The sequence below is a fragment of the Spinacia oleracea genome, chromosome 6, assembly GCF_020520425.1.
Source record: "Spinacia oleracea cultivar Varoflay chromosome 6, BTI_SOV_V1, whole genome shotgun sequence".
NCBI classification, from domain to species: Eukaryota; Viridiplantae; Streptophyta; class Magnoliopsida; order Caryophyllales; family Amaranthaceae; genus Spinacia; species Spinacia oleracea.
The window spans coordinates 101,704,340-101,714,549 of NC_079492.1; the positions used below are offsets into that span (position 1 = coordinate 101,704,340).

At 34.7% G+C, this 10,210-nt stretch overlaps 1 pseudogene; it reads right to left on the minus strand.

The window, feature by feature from the left end:
• Positions 1 to 344: 344 nt before the first annotated feature.
• On the minus strand, positions 345 to 7,083 carry LOC110781901 (bifunctional protein FolD 1, mitochondrial-like; annotated as a pseudogene).
• Positions 7,084 to 10,210: the final 3,127 nt, after the last annotated feature.

Below are 10,210 nucleotides of genomic sequence, written 5' to 3' on the forward strand. Positions count from 1 at the left end.
TCTTAGTAACCTAATACTAAGTATATTAAACATTTAAAGGGTTTAGAATACCTATTTAGGCTCATTAGTTAAGAGTTGGAAGCGAAAACGACCATTTAAGTCAAAATATAACATATAGCGATTAAACGACCTTTAAATGTGCTTAAGTTGACCACAGTAGATGAGAATGAGTCTTATCATCCTAATACTAAGTATATTAAACATTTAAATTGTTTAGGATACCTATTTAGCGCCACTACTTGATAGTTGGGAGCGAAAATAACCATTATAGCCAAAATATGTCATATAACGAACAAACGAGCCTTAAATGTGGATAACTTGACCAAAGTAGATGAGAATGAGTCTTAGAAACCTAATACCAAGTATATTGAACATGTAAAGGGTTTAGAATACATATATAGCTTCATTAGTGGAGAGTTGGGAACGAAAACAACCAACACCTGGTATTTTCTATTTTCCTAGTTGTTTTTAGATCATCTAACCAAAGATAACTTATTTTATGATATATATATTGTTTTGTTAGGTTTGCACGTACTAAGTGGAGATGTTTTCACAGATGGGCAAATTGATGAAATACGAGACAAATGGGCATCATACTTCACCGAACATTGTGTGTAAATAATTAACACTTCGTCGATCTCATTTTGTGGATGTTTCCCGCTATTGAAATCATATATAATTGCCTTATTATATTTTTGGTAAAAATTTGTAACGTATGAAGTGTAAAAGACATAGTTATGATCGACTTGAAACTATATAGGTGGTTTATTTTTGTAAACATATGATGGTGGTATTATATGTAAAAATCAAAGTTTCTTGGAAGTTATTGGTGGTTGATGATACTTTTTGTATAAATGTGGTGTGATTACAGGTTCTACATCTTTGGGCTCGCTGAATATAGAAAATAAATTATTTATAAAAAAAATTTACACATTATTCGCGACGTTAAACTCCCGCAATTTTACAATGTTTGAGGCGTTTAGGTAGAAAACGACGCCTAACAATACTATTAATTTGAGGCGTTATTCTACATATACGCCACAAATGAATAATTCACCAGAGGCGTTTTTAACGCCGCAAATCAATGCTATTTATTTGCTGCCACTCTATTTGCTGCTACGCAAAAAACGCCGCAAATGAATATAAAAGTGACGCCTCAAATGAATGTTTTTCTACTAGTGCCATGTGGGCTAGGTTAAGGTAGTTTTGAGTTGTGCTTATTACCGAGCTCATTTAAGTTTACTCCTTGCAAGCTTTGTTGGGTTTGATCATGACAAAACGACTAGGCTTTAATTAAATTAAATTCATTTTCGAAATACGACCCAACAAATCCCGATTAAATAAATTCATTGAATCTAAATAAAAATACGGTTTTCGTAATTAATTAATAATTAAATTAATTAAAAATAAAATGCATTAATTTCCATTAAATGGAATTAATTTATAAAAATACTTTATAAATACAATGAAATGCTTTATAAATATAATAAAATATATTTATAATTATAGAAAAATACGAGGTATTACAGTTGTGCACTAGGCACGAATAATTCCTAATTCAATTCACCTTGACTCTTTCTACATATGTGGTGGATTACTTGAGCAGGCCCTTCATATGAGACTTAATAAAATGACTCGAAAGTCTAGCCTACACATGAAGTAGCTTACATGAGCAGACCCTTCATATGTGGTTACTAAAATGGTGCAATAAGACACAAAATAAACTTGGCTCATAACATGCTAGACTTTACGTACAACAGCATAAATAATTCCTTGCATGCGAATCAAACTATACATGCATAACATACTTGGACAACATGCTTGTTATTGAAATTCAACAAACATAACTAATCATAACATGCTTGTTCACCTCAATTCAACAAACATCAACCATATCCATAACGTGCTTGCTCACACATTCAAACATGAATCCATAAATATTTCAAGTAACATGAATCACAATATAAAATCACCACATGTATTCACATGAAAATAAGTTGGTAACCTAGACTTGTACGTACCTTGAATACCTAAGTACGGGGGCCGCTTTGTGATTCAATCCACTAATTTAGAAATCTCATCCTATCATTAAAATAAGAAAAGAGAGGAGAGAGATTGTGAGGGTTTGTGAGGTTTAATTAAAAGTGAGGGCTTAATGAAGTGTGGGGTGTATTTATAGTTTACACTAGTAGAAAAAACCCTTATTGCAGCGGGCTTTTAGACCCCTGTTGCAGCGTACATCGTATGCTGCAACTGGGGGGCCTGCAACAAGTCTGAACTTGTTGCAGCGTACAATGTTCGCTGCTAAAAGGGGGTTTTTTGCAGCGTACATATGTATGTACGCTGCAACAAGTGCCAAAAAATTGGCAAAAATTTGGACTTGTTGCAGCGTACATATATATGTACGCTGCAAAAGACTCAACTTTTTGCAGCGTACATTTATTTGTACGCTGCAACAAGTCTGGAATTTTGCGAAATTTTTTTCCCTTGTTGCAGCGTACAATATATATGTACGCTGCAACAAAGCACTTTTGGCGGGAAAATTCTAATTTTGTTTAGGGATACCTAGAGTGCCTTGCACCAAATATAGAAACCTGTCAAAACAATAATAGAATAACGCAACCTGTATAACAAATATAAAAACAACAACTGGAGTTTTGTATAATATATATCCCAAAACCAAATTAAGTGCACATATTACATTTAAATATATGTTCCAATTTCAACATAAACATACATTTTAATATAAAATTTATTCTATAACAACTAAACCAACTCGATCAAGCGCGCTAAAGCCAATAATAAATACTTGCTGGTAAAAAACTTAGCCCATTGCTCACGAACCACATCAAATTCCTCGCATAAGGCGCAATCCTCGGAGTGTAGACCTTTACAAAAACAGAAATTTAAATTAAACATTAGATTAAATACAAATTAAATATCACATTTCAACATTCAAGAAACTAATGACAATGTCCTAATAGTCTAAAATGAGTCCTTAGGTTCTTTAGTTCAAAGTTGGGAGCGAAAATGTCATTTTAGCCTAAATATGATCTATAATGACCCAATGAGCCTATAGGTGCATAAATAGATTGGAACGAGTCTTAGATCGTTAAAATTATGCATATTAAACATGTAATAAGTTTTAAATGAGTCCTTAGGTTCTTTATTTTAAAGTTGGGAGCGAAAATGCCTTATTTTAGCCTAGATATGACCTATAACGATCAAACAAGCATTAAATGGGTATAAGTAGATTAGAATAAGTCCTAGAAACTCAAAACTAAGCTTATTAATCATATAATAATTTAAAAATGAGTCCTTAGGTTCTTAAGTTCAAAGTTGGGAGCAAAAATGTCATTTTAGCCTAAATATGACCTAAAACGACACAATGAGCCTTAAATGGGCATAAATGGATTGGAATGAGTCCTAGAAAGTTAAAACTAGAATATAAAACATTTAGTAGGTTTAAAATGAGTCCTTAGGTTCTTTAGTTCATAGTTGGGAGCGAAAATGTCATTTTAGCCTAAATATGACCTACAACGACCTAATGAGCCTTAAAGGTGCATAAATAGATTGGAACGAGTCTTATAAAGTTAAAATTATGCATATTAAACATGTATTAAATTTAAAATGAGTGCTTAGGTTCTTTATTTTAAAGTTGGGAGCGAAAATGCCTTATTTTAGCCTAGATATGACCTATAACGATCAAACAAGCATTAAATGGGTATAAGTAGATTAGAATAAGTCCTAGAAACTCAAAACTAAGCTTATTAATCATATAATAATTTAAAAATGAGTCCTTAGGTTCTTAAGTTCAAAGTTGGGAGCGAAAATGTCATTTTAACCTAAATATGACCTAAAACGACACAATGAGCCTTAAATGGGCATAAATGGATTGGAATGAGTCCTAGAAAGTTAAAACTAGAATATAAAACATTTAGTAGGTTTAAAATGAGTCCTTAGGTTCTTTAGTTCATAGTTGGGAGCGAAAATGTCATTTTAGCCTAAATATGACCTACAACGACCTAATGAGCCTTAAAGGTGCATAAATAGATTGGAACGAGTCTTATAAAGTTAAAATTATGCATATTAAACATGTATTAAGTTTAAAATGAGTGCTTAGGTTCTTTATTTTAAAGTTAGGAGCGAAAATGCCTCATTTTAGCCTAAATATGACCTATAACTATCAAACAAGCATTAAATGTGCATAAATAGATTAGAATAAGTCTTAGAAACTTAAAACTAAGCATATTAATCATATAATAAGTTTAAAATGAGTCATTAGGTTCTTAAGTTCAAAGTTGGGAGCGAAAATGGCACTTTAGCCTAAATATGACCTATAACGACACAATGAGCCTTAAATATGCGTAAATGGATTGGAATGAGTTCTAGAAAGTCAAAACTAAGCATATAAAACATTTAGTAAGTTTAAAATGAGTCCTTAGGTTCTTTAGTTCATAGTTTGGAGCGAAAATGTCATTTTAGCCTAAATATGTCCTATAACGACCAAACAAGCCTTAAATGTGTACAAGTAGTTAGAAAAAGTCTTAGAAACTTAAAACTAAGCATATTAATCATGTAATAAGTTTAAAATGAGTCCTTAGGTTCTTTAGTTCAAAGTTAGGAGCGCAAATGCCTCATTTTAGCCTAAATATGACCTATAACGATAAAACAAACATTAAATGTGCATAAATAGATTAAAATAAGTCTTAGAAACTTAAAACTAAGCATATTTATCATATAATAAGTTTAAAATGAGTCATTAGGTTCTTAAGTTCAAAGTTGGGAGCGAAAATATCATTTTAGCCTAAATATGATCTATAACGACACAATGAGCCTTAAATGTGCATAAATGGATTGGAATGAGTCCTAGAAAGTTAAAAATAAGCATATAAAACGTTTAGTAAGTTTAAAATGAGTCCTTAGGTTCTTTGGTTCATAGTTGGGAGCGAAAATGTCATTTTAGCCTAAATATGTCCTATAACGACCAAACAAGCCTTAAATGTGTATAAGTAGTTAGAATAAGTCTTAGAAACTTAAAACTAAGCATATTAAACATGTAATAAGTTTAAAATAAGTCCTTAGGTTCTTTATTTTAAAGTTGGGAGCGAAAATGCCTTATTTTATCCTAAATATGACCTACAACGATAAAACAAGCATTAAATGTGCATAAATAGATTAGAATAAGTCTTAGAAACTTAAAACTACGCATATTTATCATATAATAAGTTTAAAATGAGCTATTAGGTTCTTAAGTTCAAAGTTGGGAGCGAAAATGTCATTTTAGCCTAAATATGATCTATAACGACACAATGAGCCTTAAATGTGCATAAATGGATTGGAATGAGTCCTAGAAAGTTAAAAAATAAGCATATAAAACGTTTAGTAAGTTTAAAATGAGTCATTAGGTTCTTTGGTTCATAGTTGGGAGCGAAAATGTCATTTTAGCCTAAATATGTCCTATAACGACCAAACAAGCCTTAAATGTGTATAAGTAGTTAGAATAAGTCTTAGAAACTTAAAACTAAGCATATTAAACATGTAATAAGTTTAAAATAAGTCCTTAGGTTCTTTATTTTAAAGTTGGGAGCGAAAATGCCTTATTTTATCCTAAATATGACCTACAACGATAAAACAAGCATTAAATGTGCATAAATAGATTAGAATAAGTCTTAGAAACCTAAAACTAAGCATATTTATCATATAATAAGTTTAAAATGAGCTATTAGGTTCTTAAGTTCAAAGTTGGGAGCGAAAATGTGCCTGGTTTTAACCAATCGCCTCGAATCATGTTGGGCACACCTACATCTGTGATGATTATATCTGCCTCACGAGTTAATTCTTGTGGGTTCTTGGTGAATGAATGCACAAAACTCACAGTGGCGTGGTGCCTCTTCCAGACAAAAATGAAATAAACATTATCTATAAACCTTTTGTTAACAAGAAATGCATAAAATATACACATAGTATGAAATAAATACCTGCAATAACAATGAAACAGGCAGTCCAATAAGTTTGCTTCTCCCGACCACAACCGCATTCTTTCCCACAATTTCAATACCAAACCTCAGCAACAAATCAATACAACTTTTGGCAGCGCATGGAACAAAAAAGGGTTCCCTTCCCTTCATAGCAAGACATCCCATATTCAAGGGATGAAAACCATCAACGTCCTTTTCAGGATTAACAACATTCAAAATCTTCTCCTCGTCCAAATGCTGAGCAAAACAGTCACTAGTTATTCATTACAAAAATAGAAGCCAGGAAATAACAAATGACACAAAAGAATCAGTAGTAATGAAGAGTTAACAAGAAGAACTCAACATTACAAAATAAAATAAGATAAGGAAACTTGCTTAATTAAACAGTCTGAGCAAATTCCAGCATAACAATTCAATTAAACTTATATTGGCAAACAAATCGGAAAATGGTAAATGAGATGGTGAAACTATTCTTAATTTACTACGTACTCTTTGATGAGACATAAACATGAACTATTTAGCCCTGGTAATGAACTTCCATTTCCAACCAAGCCGACCGCCCAAGTACAAAAACAACACTTAGGAAGCAAGTAAAACTGACATTACGAGCTTGGCTTGTATGGTCGCACAATGTTGGCAAGTATTTAAATTGGTTAAATCCCCTTAACTTCCATGCTCTCAAGTAATCTACCCTGTAAACATTCTCATTAAAGTATGACAGTTATGGCAAAGAGCCAGATAAGCTGAGATGGTTCTAGAAGTTACTTTTGGAAGAGGAAGCTGCACAATGATACCATGAATGGATGGATCTTTGTTTAGTTTTGAAACAACATGAAAAGCTTCATCCTCGATCTGTACAGTCAGCGTTCAGCTCAATCATAGATGAAGAGATTCCAACATCATCACAAGCTTTCATCTTGGTACGGACAAAAGAGTGAGAATCATTTCTTTCACCTACGAAAACAACAGCCAAACCAGGTTGCTTCCCAACTGCGTCCTTCATCCTCAGAATTTCACTAGCTACTTGTGACTTAATTAGAGCGGCAATAGACTTCCCATTAATGATTTCAGCACTCGGCCCATCAACTGCTTCAAATGGCATAATTGAAAGTTTATACTTATTGAAGAACAAACAAACAACCAAACACTATACAAAAATCAAAACGAAAATCAAAACGAAATCAAAACGAAAATCAAAACGAAAATCAAAAACGAAAATCAAAACGAAAATCAAAACGAAAATCAAAAACGAAAATCAAAACGAAAATCAAAACGAAAATCAAAAACAAAAATAAAAAACAATAATCAAAACGAAAATCAAAAACTAAAATTGAACCCTAATCTGAAAACGAAAATAAAAAACGAAAATAAAAATTGAACACACCATACCGAAACCACCGGGACCACGACGCCGAGCAACCACCGGAACCACGACGCGACGGGGAGATGCTGAACCCCCGGCCGACCAAGAATATTACCTTTCAGTGACAGGCCGCACGAGAACAGAACGGGATAGGGGAGATGAGGCGAGAACACCACACACCGGCGAAGACAGCGACGCAGGGCTGAACAACGCTTGGGTTCGACGGCGACGCAGGGCTGAGTTCGACGGCTGAGTTCGACGGCTTGCTTGGATATTTGTTTAAGGGAAAAAGCTTGGAGCAGAGAAGGAACAACGTACGTTTGAGCGCGGTTTGTTGCAATCTAGGAAAGTAAAAAAATTTGAAACGCGGACTTGTTGCAGCGGGCAATAGCATGTACGCTGCAATAAAGTCGGGTTGTTGCTGCGGGCTTTTATTTTGTACGCTTCAACAAACACATTTGCTGCGAACAACTAAAATGTACGCTCCGATAACCCTTTAAAGGGTTTGACCCGCGTTGACCGACTGGTTGTTGAAGCGTATTTATACATGTACGCTGCAACAAGGGGGCTGCAACAGGGGTTTTTTCTACTAGTGTTAGTATCCTAGGTGGGCTAGGATTAGATTTGGGCTTCCATAATAATTGAGCTAGAATGAAAATAATGTTATTGAATTATTCACTTGGGTTCATTAATGCCATTGGACTGGACAAGAATAATCCAAAATGTTTTAATTTCAAAACCCAATTAATTCCCAACCAGAATTTGAATTGGTTTCGTAACTTTCTTAAAAATAATAAATATTTTTAATTAATAAAATTACATTTAAATAACTTTTTAAATGCTATTTAAATTAGCAAAAAAAAATAAAAATGCTTTATAAATATAATTAAATATATATTATAATTACTTAAAAGTACGAGGTATTACAGTCTACCCTCCTTAAAAGAAGTTTCATCCTGACACTTGGGCACGATAACTAAAACTTGAAACTCAAAACTTGAGACTTTATTGCTTATCTTGCAAAATTTAAGTTGTTATACTCTTTAAATTATTAAACATGATAAACTTGGAGTGCAATTCAATAGAAAACACTAAATTAAGCATAAAATAAGGGAAAATAAGGTAAAAAGCGCGAAATTCTACCGCACTCTACCCCCCTTAAAAGACACGATTTACGACCCCGTAACTCAACTAACCTCGGGAAAAAGCTTGGGATATTTCTTTCTCAATTCATGTAGGGGAATACAGTTAAACATACATAACATGTGCGGAACATCCCCAAAGCCAAGAAACATGTATAAAGTACAGATTAAGCATACTTACATTTGAAGCGTATTTTCCCTAGTATAGTATCAACGAACACGAACAAAGAACTCCAATTGTCGCTCCTCTATTTGGTTCACCGACACGTTTAGATCCGTCTTGATTATTGAAGCTTAGACAACGTACAAGAGAGTTTTCTTTTCGGGAAGAACAGTTTTGAGTAGAGAGCAAAATTGAACTACGTAATTTAGAATTAGGTTTAGGTTAGGGAAAAACTGATTGTGTATGTGTGAAAATATAACCTAAATTATATTTAAGTGTAACCGGCCAAGACCAAAGGCCTTGACCGGCCACACATCACACACCGCACGCACAGCCCATGCGCACAACACACACCGCAGGCCGAAGCCCACAGCGCAGCCGAGCAGCATGGGTTGTGGGCCTTTGCTTGCTCGATGTTGTGTTGCTGTGCTTTGTGCGCGCTGCCGTGGCCCTTGCGGGCTGGCTTGCTTGCTGCGTTGCGAGCTCACTGGCTCGTTGGGCCTTGCGCGCATGCGCGTTTGGCTCGACGGGCCGGCAGCTCCGATGCGGCTCGTATTCGCGACGAACGCCTTACGGCTATTATTTATCGTATCGTATACGACGAATCACCATCGTAGGATACGATTATTCGTTTCGCCCAGCTTACGAATATTCGCGATACGATATACGATTCCGATGCAAGTTCGTATCGTATAATACGTTTTTCCAAACTAATTCCCGGAAAGCTATTAAATGAATTTCCGATTCATTTAATCCGGTGATCTGTTATATGTCATTGGTGTGACCTTATAGGTTCAGTCAAGAGTAAGTTGTGAGCCTAATATAGATTAGAACTCACTGATCGAAAGCATTGCTCGAGCTAGCTGTTCCGATCACTTGATCATACTGAATTAATTGTTCGCAATTAATCTGAACCTTGGTATTTGACTTAATGCACCTTGGGTGAAGGACATATTTCCTTCAGTCTCCCACTTGTCATCCAGACAAGTGTACATCCACATTCCTTTGTCGCTTAGTGTTAGTTGCTGAACATAAGGTAAGATCCAAGCCATCCTTATTAGGTCCAGAAGTGTTTCTCGGATTACAGAGCTCAACTGTTAAACTTTTACAGAAGGTAAAGCCTTAACCATTCTGAGCACGGCCATGCATTTTCACAGTATCTAACTCTCCGAGAGGCCTTGTTACACAACAACACCATATCCTATCAAAGATAGGAGGACAATCCATTCTTGCAATGTATGAACACTCACTTTGATTCATAGTACGCCCAATAACTGCTTTTATAGCCTCCTTTTACGGTGCGACGTTTAGGTAGCATTAGAGCGAACTAATTCTCAAACGAGCAGACATAATCACTCATGTTCTGAGGAATGGTTCTCATCACCATTAATGAGAACTACTTATGACATGGCTTTAATCTCTTAAAGTGTTCTCATGGTCAATCCGATACAAGATCCAATAAGTATCTATGCAAAAGATTCTGACATCCAGTCAATCTAGTTCAAGAAACCGAACTACAAATCTACTTGCAATCTAATCTTCATTAGTCATTGGTCGTCCA